The following is a 17370-nucleotide window of genomic DNA, read 5'->3' on the forward strand; positions in this document are numbered from 1 at the left end:
ATTTTAAAAAACAACTTATTCAAAACAACTTATTTATGCAAAACAACATATTTATGCAAAACAACTTATTCAAAACAGCTTATTTATGCAAAACAGCTTATTCGAAACAACTTATTTATACAAAATAGCTTATTTGTGCAAAACAACTTATTCAAAACAACTTATTTATACAAAATAGCTTATTTGTGCAAAACAACTTATTCAAAACAGCTTATTTATACAAAACAACTTATTCCGATTTCATTTTAAAAAACAACTTATTCAAAACAACTTATTTATGCAAAACAACATATTTATGCAAAACAGCTTATTTATGCAAAACAGCTTATTTGAAACAACTTATTTATACAAAAGAGCTTATTTGTGCAAAACAGCTTATTCAAAACAAATTATTTATACAAAACAGCTTATTTGTGCAAAACAGCTTATTCAAAACAACTTATTTATACAAAAAAGCTTATTCCGATTAATTTTAAAAACCAACTTAGTCAAAATAGCTTATTTATGCAAAACAGCTTATTCGAAACAACTTATTAGGATAACTTTTTTTAAATCCGCTTATTCAAAACAGCTTATTTATGCAAAACAACTTATTTGTTTAAAACAGCTTATTTATACAAAACAGCTTATTCCGATTTCATTTTAAAAAACAACTTATTCAAAACAACTTATTTATGCAAAACAACATATTTATGCAAAACAACTTATTCAAAACAGCTTATTTATGCAAAACAGCTTATTCGAAACAACTTATTTATACAAAATAGCTTATTTGTGCAAAACAACTTATTCAAAACAACTTATTTATACAAAACAGCTTATTCAAAACAACTTATTTATACAAAACAACTTATTCCGATTTCATTTTAAAAAACAACTTATTCAAAACAACTTATTTATGCAAAACAACATATTTATGCAAAACAACTTATTCAAAACAGCTTATTTATGCAAAACAGCTTATTCGAAACAACTTATTTATACAAAAGAGCTTATTTGTGCAAAACAACTTATTTATACAAAATAGCTTATTTGTGCAAAACAACTTATTCAAAACAGCTTATTTATACAAAACAGCTTATTCCAATTTCATTTTAAGAACAACTTATTCAAAACAACTTATTTATGCATAACAACTTATTCAAAACAGTTTATTTATGCAAAACAGCTTATTCGAAACAACTTATTTATACAAAATAGCTTATTTGTGCAAAACAACTTATTCAAAACAACTTATTTATACAAAATAGCTTATTTGTGCAAAACAACTTATTCAAAACAGCTTATTTATACAAAACAACTTATTCCGATTTCATTTTAAAAAACAACTTATTCAAAACAACTTATTTATGCAAAACAACATATTTATGCAAAACAGCTTATTTATGCAAAACAGCTTATTTGAAACAACTTATTTATACAAAAGTGCTTATTTGTGCAAAACAGCTTATTCAAAACAAATTATTTATACAAAACAGCTTATTTGTGCAAAACAGCTTATTCAAAACAACTTATTTATACAAAAAAGCTTATTCCGATTAATTTTAAAAACCAACTTAGTCAAAATAGCTTATTTATGCAAAACAGCTTATTCGAAACAACTTATTAGGATAACTTTTTTTAAATCCGCTTATTCAAAACAGCTTATTTATGCAAAACAACTTATTTGTTCAAAACAGCTTATTTATACAAAACAGCTTATTCCGATTTCATTTTAAAAAACAACTTATTCAAAACAACTTATTTATGCAAAACAACATATTTATGCAAAACAACTTATTCAAAACAGCTTATTTATGCAAAACAGCTTATTCGAAACAACTTATTTATACAAAATAGCTTATTTGTGCAAAACAACTTATTCAAAACAACTTATTTATACAAAATAGCTTATTTGTGCAAAACAACTTATTCAAAACAGCTTATTTATACAAAACAACTTATTCCGATTTCATTTTAAAAAACAACTTATTCAAAACAACTTATTTATGCAAAACAACATATTTATGCAAAACAGCTTATTTATGCAAAACAGCTTATTTGAAACAACTTATTTATACAAAAGAGCTTATTTGTGCAAAACAGCTTATTCAAAACAAATTATTTATACAAAACAGCTTATTTGTGCAAAACAGCTTATTCAAAACAACTTATTTATACAAAAAAGCTTATTCCGATTAATTTTAAAAACCAACTTAGTCAAAATAGCTTATTTATGCAAAACAGCTTATTCGAAACAACTTATTAGAATAACTTTTTTTAAATCCGCTTATTCAAAACAGCTTATTTATGCAAAACAACTTATTTGTTTAAAACAGCTTATTTATACAAAACAGCTTATTCCGATTTCATTTTAAAAAACAACTTATTCAAAACAACTTATTTATGCAAAAAACATATTTATGCAAAACAACTTATTCAAAACAGCTTATTTATGCAAAACAGCTTATTCGAAACAACTTATTTATACAAAATAGCTTATTTGTGCAAAACAACTTATTCAAAACAACTTATTTATACAAAATAGCTTATTTGTGCAAAACAACTTATTCAAAACAGCTTATTTATACAAAACAACTTATTCCGATTTCATTTTAAAAAACAACTTATTCAAAACAACTTATTTATGCAAAACAACATATTTATGCAAAACAGCTTATTTATGCAAAACAGCTTATTTGAAACAACTTATTTATACAAAAGAGCTTATTTGTGCAAAACAGCTTATTCAAAACAAATTATTTATACAAAACAGCTTATTTGTGCAAAACAGCTTATTCAAAACAACTTATTTATACAAAAAAGCTTATTCCGATTAATTTTAAAAACCAACTTAGTCAAAATAGCTTATTTATGCAAAACAGCTTATTCGAAACAACTTATTAGGATAACTTTTTTTAAATCCGCTTATTCAAAACAGCTTATTTATGCAAAACAACTTATTTGTTCAAAACAGCTTATTTATACAAAACAGCTTATTCCGATTTCATTTTAAAAAACAACTTATTCAAAACAACTTATTTATGCAAAACAACATATTTATGCAAAACAACTTATTCAAAACAGCTTATTTATGCAAAACAGCTTATTCGAAACAACTTATTTATACAAAATAGCTTATTTGTGCAAAACAACTTATTCAAAACAACTTATTTATACAAAATAGCTTATTTGTGCAAAACAACTTATTCAAAACAGCTTATTTATACAAAACAACTTATTCCGATTTCATTTTAAAAAACAACTTATTCAAAACAACTTATTTATGCAAAACAACATATTTATGCAAAACAGCTTATTTATGCAAAACAGCTTATTTGAAACAACTTATTTATACAAAAGAGCTTATTTGTGCAAAACAGCTTATTCAAAACAAATTATTTATACAAAACAGCTTATTTGTGCAAAACAGCTTATTCAAAACAACTTATTTATACAAAAAAGCTTATTCCGATTAATTTTAAAAACCAACTTAGTCAAAATAGCTTATTTATGCAAAACAGCTTATTCGAAACAACTTATTAGGATAACTTTTTTTAAATCCGCTTATTCAAAACAGCTTATTTATGCAAAACAACTTATTTGTTTAAAACAGCTTATTTATACAAAACAGCTTATTCCGATTTCATTTTAAAAAACAACTTATTCAAAACAACTTATTTATGCAAAACAACATATTTATGCAAAACAACTTATTCAAAACAGCTTATTTATGCAAAACAGCTTATTCGAAACAACTTATTTATACAAAATAGCTTATTTGTGCAAAACAACTTATTCAAAACAACTTATTTATACAAAACAGCTTATTCAAAACAACTTATTTATACAAAACAACTTATTCCGATTTCATTTTAAAAAACAACTTATTCAAAACAACTTATTTATGCAAAACAACATATTTATGCAAAACAACTTATTCAAAACAGCTTATTTATGCAAAACAGCTTATTCGAAACAACTTATTTATACAAAAGAGCTTATTTGTGCAAAACAACTTATTTATACAAAACAGCTTATTTGTGCAAAACAACTTATTCAAAACAGCTTATTTATACAAAACAGCTTATTCCAATTTCATTTTAAGAACAACTTATTCAAAACAACTTATTTATGCATAACAACTTATTCAAAACAGTTTATTTATGCAAAACAGCTTATTCGAAACAACTTATTTATACAAAATAGCTTATTTGTGCAAAACAACTTATTCAAAACAACTTATTTATACAAAATAGCTTATTTGTGCAAAACAACTTATTCAAAACAGCTTATTTATACAAAACAACTTATTCCGATTTCATTTTAAAAAACAACTTATTCAAAACAACTTATTTATGCAAAACAACATATTTATGCAAAACAGCTTATTTATGCAAAACAGCTTATTTGAAACAACTTATTTATACAAAAGAGCTTATTTGTGCAAAACAGCTTATTCAAAACAAATTATTTATACAAAACAGCTTATTTGTGCAAAACAGCTTATTCAAAACAACTTATTTATACAAAAAAGCTTATTCCGATTAATTTTATAAAAACCAACTTAGTCAAAATAGCTTATTTATGCAAAACAGCTTATTCGAAACAACTTATTAGGATAACTTTTTTTAAATCCGCTTATTCAAAACAGCTTATTTATGCAAAACAACTTATTTGTTCAAAACAGCTTATTTATACAAAACAGCTTATTCCGATTTCATTTTAAAAAACAACTTATTCAAAACAACTTATTTATGCAAAACAACATATTTATGCAAAACAACTTATTCAAAACAGCTTATTTATGCAAAACAGCTTATTCGAAACAACTTATTTATACAAAATAGCTTATTTGTGCAAAACAACTTATTCAAAACAACTTATTTATACAAAATAGCTTATTTGTGCAAAACAACTTATTCAAAACAGCTTATTTATACAAAACAACTTATTCCGATTTCATTTTAAAAAACAACTTATTCAAAACAACTTATTTATGCAAAACAACATATTTATGCAAAACAGCTTATTTATGCAAAACAGCTTATTTGAAACAACTTATTTATACAAAAGAGCTTATTTGTGCAAAACAGCTTATTCAAAACAAATTATTTATACAAAACAGCTTATTTGTGCAAAACAGCTTATTCAAAACAACTTATTTATACAAAAAAGCTTATTCCGATTAATTTTAAAAACCAACTTAGTCAAAATAGCTTATTTATGCAAAACAGCTTATTCGAAACAACTTATTAGGATAACTTTTTTTAAATCCGCTTATTCAAAACAGCTTATTTATGCAAAACAACTTATTTGTTTAAAACAGCTTATTTATACAAAACAGCTTATTCCGATTTCATTTTAAAAAACAACTTATTCAAAACAACTTATTTATGCAAAACAACATATTTATGCAAAACAACTTATTCAAAACAGCTTATTTATGCAAAACAGCTTATTCGAAACAACTTATTTATACAAAATAGCTTATTTGTGCAAAACAACTTATTCAAAACAACTTATTTATACAAAACAGCTTATTCAAAACAACTTATTTATACAAAACAACTTATTCCGATTTCATTTTAAAAAACAACTTATTCAAAACAACTTATTTATGCAAAACAACATATTTATGCAAAACAACTTATTCAAAACAGCTTATTTATGCAAAACAGCTTATTCGAAACAACTTATTTATACAAAAGAGCTTATTTGTGCAAAACAACTTATTTATACAAAACAGCTTATTTGTGCAAAACAACTTATTCAAAACAGCTTATTTATACAAAACAGCTTATTCCAATTTCATTTTAAGAACAACTTATTTATGCATAACAACTTATTCAAAACAGTTGATTTATGCAAAACAGCTTATTCGAAACAACTTATTTATACAAAATAGCTTATTTGTGCAAAACAACTTATTCAAAACAACTTATTTATACAAAATAGCTTATTTGTGCAAAACAACTTATTCAAAACAGCTTATTTATACAAAACAACTTATTCCGATTTCATTTTAAAAAACAACTTATTCAAAACAACTTATTTATGCAAAACAACATATTTATGCAAAACAACTTATTCAAAACAGCTTATTTATGCAAAACAGCTTATTCGAAACAACTTATTTATACAAAAGAGCTTATTTGTGCAAAACAACTTATTTATACAAAACAGCTTATTTGTGCAAAACAACTTATTCAAAACAGCTTATTTATACAAAACAGCTTATTCCAATTTCATTTTAAGAACAACTTATTCAAAACTACTTATTTATGCATAACAACTTATTCAAAACAGTTTATTTATGCAAAACAGCTTATTCGAAACAACTTATTTATACAAAACAGCGTATTTGTGCAAAACAGCTTATTCAAAACAGCTTATTTATACAAAACTGCTTATTCGAAACAACTTATTTATACAAAATAGCTTATTTGTGTAAAACAACTTATTCAAAACAACTTATTTATACAAAACAACTTATTTGTGCAAAACTGCTATTTTGCACAAAATAAGCTATTTTGCACAAACAGCTTATTCGATTCCTAGGTCGCCGATCCCAAACGGAATTGCAGATCATCCCTATTCTTCTGAGGTATGTGTGTATTGTAATTCGTGACAAGTTTGCGTGATTGTGAATTTGTAGAGATTTCAATTTTGAATTGCAGAACGCTATGTGTGAAATCGTGTAGATTTATAATTATGAAGATGTGGTTACTGATTGCAAATCTCACAAGGTTGTTGTTAAAGGAGAAAAAGCGGATCCATTGAAGGTTCTTGAAAGAGTTCAGAGGAAGAGTCATAGACAAGTTGAGCTTCTTTCTCCGATCCCAAAACAACCTTCAGAACAAGAGAAAAAAATTGAAAAGAAAGAGAAACCTAAGCCAGAGGAAGAAAAGAAAGTTGAAGAGGTTAATTAATTATTTTTTTTTCTTTTTAAATTTATCTGAATCTGTGATGGATCATTTTTATCATTTTTATTTTATTATATGGTGCAGCCTAAGGTTATGATAGTGATTCTGAAAGTTCACATGTATTGTGAAGCTTGTTCACAAGAAATCAAGAGACGCATTGAGAAAATCAAAGGTATGTTACTGTGTTCTGTTTTGATTGAAATTCATATTTTCTTCACTTTTATTTCATTCACTTGTTTTGGTTCAATTCTCAGGTCCCATCCTTTCAGGAATTTGTCAACTGTTACTACCGATGATTTTGTGTTTGAATTCGAATCTTGCTATGATTTTCAATTTTGGTTACATATAGATGATGGGTTTGATTGGTTTGGTGATGAAGTTTGCTGGAGATTTTCAAGTTCCTTTGCATTCTTGATTTTTGGAAGAAAAAGGACGACGTTGATTGTGAAAGGACGACGTTGAAGAGGATGAGAATTGGGAGTAATAAGTTGGAGGGATTAGGGATTGATTTGAATTTGGGAAAATTGATGATGGACTTGGTTTGAGAAATTGTCGAAATCAAATTGGGAATTTTTCTGAGAATTGTGATTCTGTTGCTAAGAATTCAAAGTTGGTGCCTGAATCTGATGGTTTTGAAAATGTTCTGTTATGGTTAGAAAATTCCATATGTTTTTTATTTTTGATTGTGATATGCACCATATTGGATCAAAGAAAAAAATTAAGTACATCTAATGGTTTTGGAGTACAACTCACATAAACCATTTCCACAGCACAATGGTTTTGGAGTATAACTCACAGAAACCATACCCATAGCAAAACCATTAAACAATTAGTTTGGTTTCGTGTAGAACACTATCAAAATCATTAAACCACACTTATGGTTTCAGTAATAGTTTTTATTTAAAATCATTTGTCAATAATAATTTTCACTATTCTTTTATTTTATTTAGCATTTGACAATTATTTTTCTTTCACATACAAGTCTATTAAAACCATTAAAGCGCGATTATATTTAGACAAAGTCAGAAATTCGTTTTACAACGTAAGAAATAAAAGAAAGATGACGAGGCTTTACAAAAAAGTGGTTACTTATTGATTAATTCACATTAGGTTATAAGTGTGTACTATTAAGTGGTTACTTAATAATGGTTTAAATGTTTATCACAATTTTTTTATTACAAAACCATTTTCACTGGAATTGGGAAATGATTCGATGTGAAATCTGTTGGTATAAGCTGAAATTCGGATTTGATGAATTATTGAGAATGTTGTGATGAATTGTGTTGTTTATGATCAATCCGGTTCGGATCTGGTGTTAGCATTACTCACGGAAACCATTTTCACTGCAAAATGGTTTTGAAGTCTAACTCACGGAAACCATTTTCACTGCAAAATGGTTTTGGAGTACAACTCACGGAAACCATTTCCACAGCAAAATGGTTTTGAAACCAACTCACAGAAACCATAGCCATAGCAAAACCATTAGACAATTATTTTGGTTTCTCATAGAAGACTATCAAAACCATTAAACCATAATTATGGTTTCAGTAATAATTTCAGTGTATAACATCTTAATCATTATTCAAAACCATCTAACAATAATAATTTCATTAAAAATCATTACACATTTATCTTGGTTTCACATACATGATTATCAAAACCATTAAACCATAATTATGGTTTCAGTAATAATTTCAGTGTATAACATGTTAAACAACGTTCCAGTAAAGAAACTCATAATCCATACTCATTTCTTTCTCTAACTCATAAAAAGCTTATTCAAAACAGCTTATTTTGTGCAAAATAGCTGTTTTGCACAAACAAGTTGTTTTGTATAAATAAGTTGTTTTGAATAAGCTGTTTTGCACAAATAAGCTATTTTATATAAATAGGTTGTTTCGAATAAGCTGTTTTGTATAAATAAGCTGTTTTGAATAAGCTGTTTTGCACAAATAAGCTATTTTGTATAAATAAGTTGTTTTGAATAAGCTGTTTTGCACAAATAAGCTATTTTGTATAAATAAGTTGTTTCGAATAAGCTGTTTTGCATAAATAAGCTGTTTTGAATAAGTTGTTTTTGCATAAATATGTTGTTTTGCATATATAAGTTGTTTTGAATAAGTTGTTTTTTAAAATGAAATCGGAATAAGCTGTTTTGCATGAATAAGCTGTTTTGAATAAGTTGTTTTGCGTAAATATGTTGTTTTGCATATATAAGTTGTTTTGAATAAGTTGTTTTTTAAAATGAAATCGGAATAAGCTGTTTTGTATAAATAAGCTGTTTTGCACAAATAAGTTGTTTTGTATAAATAATTTGTTTGATTAAGCTGTTTTGCACAAATAAGCTATTTTGTATAAATAAGTTGTTTCGAATAAGCTGTTTGGCATAAATAAGCTGTTTTGCATAAATAAGCTGTTTTGAATAAGTTGTTTTTGCATAAATATGTTGTTTTGAATAAATAAGTTGTTTTGAATAAGTTCTTTTTTAAAATGAAATCGGAATAAGTTTTGTATAAATAAGCTGTTTTGCACAAATAAGTTGTTTTGTATAAATAAGTTGTTTTGAATAAGCTGTTTTGCACAAATAAGCTATTTTGTATAAATAAGTTGTTTCGAATAAGCTGTTTTGCATAAATAAGCTGTTTTGAATAAGTTGTTTTGCATAAATATGTTGTTTTGCATATATAAGTTGTTTTGAATAAGTTGTTTTTTAAAATGAAATCGGAATAAGCTGTTTTGTATAAATAAGCTGTTTTGTATAAATAAGTTGTTTTGAATAAGCTGCTTTGCACAAATAAGCTATTTTGTGTAAATAAGTTGTTTCGAATAAGCTGTTTTGCATAAATAAGCTGTTTTGAATAAGTTGTTTTGCATAAATATGTTGTTTTGCATAAATAAGTTGTTTTGAATAAGTTGTTTTTTAAAATGAAATCGGAATAAGTTGTTTTGTATAAATAAGCTGTTTTGCACAAATAAGCTGTTTTGTATAAATAAGTTGTTTCGAATAAGCTGTTTTGCATAAATAAGCTGTTTTGAATAAGTTGTTTTGCATAAATATGTTGTTTTGCATAAATAAGTTGTTTTGTATAAGTTGTTTTTTAAAATGAAATCGGAATAAGCTGTTTTGTATAAACAAGCTGTTTTGCACAAATAAGTTGTTTTGCATAAATAAGTTGTTTTGAATAAGCGGTTTTAAAAAAAGTGATTCTTATAAGTTGTTTCGAATAATCTGTTTTGCATAAATAAGTTGTTTTGAATAAGTTGCTTTTTAAAATGAGATCGGAATAAGCTGTTTTGCATAAAGAAGTTGTTTTGAATAAGCGGTTTTTAAAAAATCATTCTAATAAGTTGTTTTGCATAAATAAACTATTTCGAATAAACTATTTTGCATAAATAAATTGTTAAGAAAAAAATTATAATATAGGGCTTTAATTTAGTGGGCTTGGTGGGAGCTTTTTTAAGTGGGCTTTGAAATTTGGGGCTCTATTGACACCTCTATTAGAATTAAACTTTCACTTGAGGTGTAGAAAGCAATTATGTTGGGTGTAGAAAGCAATTATGCACGGTGCATAAGGATCTCCTTATGCACCATAACCACACCGGTAGTGTAGTATAGTGGGACCTTATTATGTGGGACCATGAACTATGTGACTGAGTAATTCACCAATCATCAGTGATTAGTAATGAAACCGCCTTAGCGACTCAGCAAAAAAAAAAGTATAATTAATGCCATTGAAATATTTGATATATTACAACATATGCTACTATCATGCTTTTTTTTTTGATCAACTACTATCATGCTTTTGTGAGTGATCATTTGTTAAACAACGACAAACAATATCAAAGTTTGTTAAACAAAAAAAAAATTCTAACAAATGAGAATTGTGATTATTGCATATCATGGATTAGGTATTCTATTTAAAAATACCACTCGTGATAGTCCAAAGAACATTTGATGTTGTTAAATGGAGAGTGTTAATTTGTCATTTAATTGGTTATGTGTTAAGGTAAATGCTGAATATAGCGAAACAATTTGTCCTGAATCTTTCACGAGCAAGTGCAATTGGTTAATTAACCCCACAACCTGGGTGTTTGCTGCAAATCTCGTAGTTAAATGACAAAAGACAATTTTACTTATTCCTTTTTAATTACAATAATGTTATAAATGACATTTTTATCCACTAACCATTTTGATATTTCCAAGTCACCCCTTGTATGGTAAGCTTTTCCAACTTCGTCAAATCTCGTGTTTAAACCAATTCTTACTATATAGCATAGCCCTTTTTATTAATGCTTTAGATATTGTAAAGAGAGGTCCACGTTTTTAGAATGGAAAAAGTGTGCCAATTAAAGGTTCGTAAAAAATTTTGAAAATATATTTTCGTTGTATTTAGCATCGCTCATGTGTTAAACTCTTATTTTATTCATATGCCTATTAGTTTGATGTTTTTTGTTGTAAAAGTATAAAATTAATTTCCATTTGTTTCCAAATTCTATATTTTTATTTTATTTTAAAGTCTAGGTTAATAATGTTTATACTAAATTTTCTACATGTATTAGTAAGTAAAGTACATTTTAATATAAAAAAAATTAGTTCTTACATTTATGGAGTTGAATCTAGCAAGAAGAGTTAAACTTTGATAACGCGACGAACATAAGTTCAAATTTCGATTGAAAGAGATATTCATATTTAATGTACGAAATACTTTAAATAGAATTACTTTCAATCGAAGAAATCTATTGAAAAATATTTATAATTTTTAAGTTATTTTCTCTCGACAAACTTAAAATGCCTCTAATAAATGGCCTACACAAATACAATGAACCGGCTATGAGTACATAAGATTGACATTTGAACAATCAAAACGTGAAAATATTTTAGATATGACATAGATATATATCAAAAAGAAATATTAATTTGATTAAACAAGTGAAAAAAAATTAGTATTAAATTAAATTAACAAATGAATAAAAATATGATGTTGGACAATTGTCTTTTTTTTCTTCTCTATTCTATAAAAGATAAACTCAAACTTAATTTTATATGATACGATAATACAAAATATGACAGGAGCACAACAAGAAAACTACATAAATATGATATGACTACAACCTGGGTGTTTGTCGCAAATCTCGTAGTTAAATGACAAAAGACAATTACCTTTACTTAGAGAAATGCTAACTTTTGCCCTTAGGGCACATGTTAAGAACTTCATTAATAGAAATTATGTATTGAAAATTGTGTTAATTTATTGCTCAAAAAGTTTAATTTTATTTTTTTTAATAAATTCTTACCATTAGTGAAATTCTTAACATGTGTCATAATAGCACAAGTTAACATGATTCTTACGTTACGAAGAGATAGGTGACGAAAAGCACGAAATATACTACCTTCATATTGTAAATAACATTTTTATCCACCAACCATTTTGATATTACCAAGTCACACCTTGAATAGTAAGCTTTTCCAACTTCGTCAAATCTCGTGTTTAAACCAATTCTCACTATATAGCATAGCCCTTTTATTAATTCTTTAGATATTGTAAAGAGAGGTTCGTGTTTTCAGAATGGAAAAAGCATGCCATTTAAAGCTTCGTAAAAATTTCAGAAAATAGATTTTTGTTGTATTTAACATCGCTCATGTGTTAAACTCTTATTTTATTCATATGCTATTAATTTGATGTTTTTTGTTGCAAAAGTATAAAAGTAATTTAATTTGTTTCAAAATTCCCTTAATTGAATCAAATTTTTCTTAGAAAAAGATAATTATTAAAACTATATGAAAAATGGTCTAAAAGATAAAATTTTGTATTTTGAAGGACGAAATCCCGTACGAAGTCCCTTATACGAAATCACTAAATTTAATTCTATTTTTATAACATATTTTGGGTGCAACAGGTAACTCATTATCTGCACTCCATTTTATCTAAAAAATATTTCATTTTTGTAGGAATAAATATCTTCTTGTTTGACCCTATGAACATATTTCAATTAATAGAGACATTAGAATATACATAGACGGAAGTTCAAATCTAAACTATCTATTTCACCTTAATATGTGAATTTCATAAAAAGTCATCATAAACTTGTTACTTAAAAAGAAGAAAAAAACACACTACTTTTTTTTTCAATAATAACTTTTTTACTTTTAGTGTCAAGAAATCCTTATCTAATAAATAACGGAACATGCGATCGTGCAATTTGTTCGCTTGGGTGCAATGCACTATTAGGCACGTGAGATGGAACTCGTAAACAATCAAAGTATAAATATTTGTTTTCAATGCTTCACTTATATATAACTGTTCTTTTACTCACGATCTGTAGTTGTATAACACTACTCCCTCCGTCCCGGAATAACTGATCCATTTTCTAAAAAAAAGTGTCCCAAAATAACTGACTTATTTCAATTTTCAATACAACTTTCATCATTCCCAATACAATATAACACTAAATAATACTACTTTTATCATTCCCAATACAATATATTCTACTTTCTCCTTTATTTATACACTTTTCTTAATCTGTGTGAAAAACCAAAGTAGGTCAATTAAACCGGGACGGAGGGAGTATTAATCAGAGTAATGCTATATGTAGCGAAAAATAACTTCGGGAAATTTCACGAGCGTGTATTTTATGAGGTAAAAAGGTAATTGCATATCTCATTAGTTTGACTAAATCCCTGAATTGGTTGAAATTACCCAAGTAGCGGTGAAAACAACCAATTGCAGTTGATTGTGAATAATTAGTTAGAAGTTCCTTCGCTGAATGTAGCATTTTCCTATTAATTAACTATCGCCACTCTTCTTTTCTTCAACTTGTTTTCTTCATAAGGTAGAAGCTTTTTAAGCCATTAACACTATAAACTTAGATCTACATCATGAATGGATGTGGTGCAGAGTCTTTACAACGAAGTCATTCACATTCATCATGTCCATTAACTACTTATGTTATGCTTTATTGTGGTTGTCCTAGGAGGACGGTCACGCGAGTTGCCCAAAAATACGTTAATAGAGAGAAATCATTTTTCACTCGTTCAATCAATAAAGGTAGGTAATGGAAATATAAATATTGTAATTTGTTAGATTTAATTTCAAATATCTATTAGTTTTTAATATATCTTATAACTACTTAAATATATTGTATATATGGTGCATTTGAAATTTATTTTTTCTTCACTAAATTATACTTTCAACTCGGTCCCCCTAAACTAAATTTCTAGCTCTATCCCTGTACCATAGGTCCCTTCTTTAAGCACCAAGAGTTTGGTGCTACTCCAATCATGAAGATATAACCAACCGTAGATTTTCTATCATCCTTGTTCCTACACCAATTTGAGTCAGTGTAGCATGCCAGTTGCAACATGATTCTTTATCGGTAGCTGGAGAAAAAAATGTAACTATTTTTAATGTACCTTATGATCCTTTTTGTTCCTGCAAATGAGATGCCTTTAGATTCTCCATGAATCTGCTCACAATTCCAACACTATATGCATGTCTGACCTAGTGTTGTAAATATATCTCAGGGATCCAATTAGTCTTATGTATTTATTTAGTGAGGTTTGCTATATCGTGCGAAAAAATTTCAACGAAATTCCACGAATAGTAGATATGGCTTACAATTCACGGTGGCATGGTATAATAAGTAACTACTCATAATGACAAAGTGGTAAATCTGCTTTAACAATTGTACTTCGTGGGTTTTCGTCGCTAGTTTATTGTCGCAGGGTTTAGCTTTTTCCTTATTTAGTTGAATCCACAAAGTTGCAAAACGGAAAAATACACCCAAAGCAAGACAATGACAAAAATGTGTAGAAAATGTCCTAAATTTTTATTGTGTAAAATTAAGCTTAACTAAACAATAAATCGGGGATCAAAACTGCATTTAAGTCAAAAATAAATAAGAATAATCAAATCATTATTTGTTCTACAGTTGGGAAACAATGGTTTCTCAACGAAAAGATGTTATATGCTTTTTCCAATTACAATAGCAATTTATATATATGTCAACCAAAATCACACAAATGGGGATGTAGCTCAGATGGTAGAGCGCTCGCTTAGCATGCGAGAGGTACGGGGATCGATACCCCGCATCTCCAATTTATATTTTTAAAAAATTTTCTTTTTTCAATTCAGTTTTGTAAAAAAAATAAAAAGAAAATGAAAATGCGGTGAGCGTGGATCGAACACGCGACCTTCAGATCTTCAGTCTGACGCTCTCCCAACTGAGCTATCCCCGCATTGTGGTTGATAATTCACGATAAAATAATTAGTTTCTCTTCTTTAGTGCTCAATATTCCAAGAAACAGTGCCCAAGTGAATGTATGTATCTTCAGTTTTTAATGGCAGGCAGTGTTAATTCAAACATTGTTTGGAATATTATTATTTTTTGGGAAATGTTAATAAACGCTCTTGATGCATTGTTTAAACAATCAAGAGTGGTAATTTTTTTATAGAAAGTTATGTGACAATTACTTTTACATTTGTTTGACTTATGTTTTCAATGTAAAATTTCTTATATTCTTTAAACAATGTTCTTAGGATATTTGTTAGCATAACCCTTATTTTTTTTTATCAGAAACATTGTTTTGAATGTTAATTAAAAAATAGTGAAAAAATTAAGTTTATACTTTATAAAAAAAAATGAACAAATTCTAAAACAAATATTGGTCAAATATATAAATCCTTCATCAACAATGTTGTGTATATTGCTTTGATGGTATAGAATCGGTAAGTCAATTGTTTGTAAATTGTACAAAGTCTCGACAAAGTTGGAGTTTTATTTTCAAATGGTTGGATTGGAAAGTAGATGGTTGGAGCACTGAGTTATTTGAAGAAAAAATTTCTTGTTTAATTCCATTTGCAAAAGAAAGAAGTGTAGGAAAATGTGTCCTTTAATTTGGCTCGCAGAGTCTTGATGTATTTGGTTGGAAGTAATGAGATTATTTTTTAAAAGAAAAATGACCAATGTTAAGGAGGCGGTAGACCGCATCAAGCGGTCTCCGTAAGCTTAGTCACTTGGTAAAGGATAATGTATAATATATGCAGGAGCCGTGATTCAAATTTCGGACATCTCATTTATCACCATTAAGGTGAATTTCCTAAGTCGTTAGGCTACTTGATCAAAAAAGACCGCATCAAGCGGATGTCACCGTCTTGATTCATTTGTAGGAAGGTTAAGAATCATGTTTTTTCAAATTGATTGATGAATTCACTTCCTTGTTTGCAGGTGGTTGCCATTAATTTAGTGGTTGGAACGATAACAATTTGTAGAAGTTTGCAGCACAAAAACATTTGTTCATCAGTATATGGTTCAGGATTTTTGTTGGCTGGTTTAGTGTGACATTGCGGTGGAAGGGGCTGTTTATCTGTTATGTGGAGATCCTTGTTCATTAATTTCATATATTTATCTTGTACTTCTCATTGTCATGACATTGTTTTGATAGGCAAAGTGTACTCTTATACTTAGATGTTTCCTTTCGAGCTATTTTGCACATTTTGGGCTATTTGCTATCTATCAATAAAATTTTTGCTTATTAAAAAAATAATCAAGGAAGTTGATTTTTATTCTTTCATTAAAATTTTAAATTTGGGCTCAACTCAATCCCAAAAAATATTTATATAATAATCCAACGCGGAATTCACAATGTGCCCCTTTCACTTCGAGGATTAAACAATCGGTTTATAGGACTGGAAACATTTATGGGTGCCTATGTAAATATAGGCTATGATCCAATTGAAAGTTTTTGTGTTCGATCATTAAAATGATATGTAAGAATTTAAGGTTAGATTGGTAAATATCATATCTACAAAGTAAATTATCATATAAGCAGTGGCGTTGTCAGGACCCTCAATCAGTGGGTTCAAATTTTTGAATTTAATTTAATTAATAATTATAACTATAATTATTTCCTTCAAAAAAATATAACTATAATTATAAACTTAATCTTAACAACATGATTATTCAAAATAAAAAAAAAAATCCTAACAACATGCTTTCTAATTTGATCAATTATATTGATAGAGCTCTGTTGTATTCTCTAGATATTGCTACTTGATGTTATCTCGTCTTTGCATGATTTGAATAAGCTTTTATGCTTTCTCATGTATTTTCTTTATAAATAGTTAGTAATGTATCCATGATTCCCTAATTTCTTTTTTAAGGAATGCGGACACATCTCAATATTCACGAATCAATTATGGTGGTTTTGTGTTTTTGTTCTTACTCCCACATGTTGGGAAATGTTTGTTAGTTTTGAGTGTGTTATAAGATTGTTGATCATGAACCAAGTCGAGGATGACACTCCACAATAAGCTCCATGCTTTGCAAGGACATCAAGAGGAAAAGTGTGTTGAAGGCGTATATGAGGATGTCAAATAATTAATCTCACCATTAGCCTTATCACGTTTGGATTGTCACGGCCTCTCCTTAATCATCACTCTTAGAAGCACTTGAACAAGGTAGTAAG

The 17370-nt window shown here is 27.5% G+C and overlaps 1 long non-coding RNA gene and 2 other non-coding genes across 4 annotated transcripts; 2 read left to right on the top strand and 1 right to left on the bottom strand.

The window, feature by feature from the left end:
• Positions 1-6472: 6472 nt before the first annotated feature.
• Positions 6473-7588, top strand: LOC146908827 (uncharacterized). Of its 2 annotated transcripts, none has more exons than XR_015018497.1 (3): positions 6473-6586; positions 6684-7077; positions 7160-7588. It is a non-coding gene; the product is annotated as an uncharacterized LOC146908827 (long non-coding RNA). The 2 variants fall into 2 exon arrangements; XR_015018498.1 differs by having other exon boundaries at positions 6476-6586; positions 6729-7077.
• Positions 7589-14927: 7339 nt separating this feature from the next.
• TRNAA-AGC (transfer RNA alanine (anticodon AGC)) lies at positions 14928-15000 on the top strand. The gene has a single exon. It is a non-coding gene; the product is annotated as a tRNA-Ala (tRNA).
• Positions 15001-15068: 68 nt separating this feature from the next.
• On the bottom strand, positions 15069-15141 carry TRNAF-GAA (transfer RNA phenylalanine (anticodon GAA)). The gene has a single exon. It is a non-coding gene; the product is annotated as a tRNA-Phe (tRNA).
• Between the last annotated feature and the right edge of the window lie 2229 nt (positions 15142-17370).

This window comes from Medicago sativa, chromosome 7, assembly GCF_051527215.1.
Source record: "Medicago sativa cultivar Bolivia chromosome 7, Bolivia_mono, whole genome shotgun sequence".
In the NCBI taxonomy this organism is placed as follows: domain Eukaryota; kingdom Viridiplantae; phylum Streptophyta; class Magnoliopsida; order Fabales; family Fabaceae; genus Medicago; species Medicago sativa.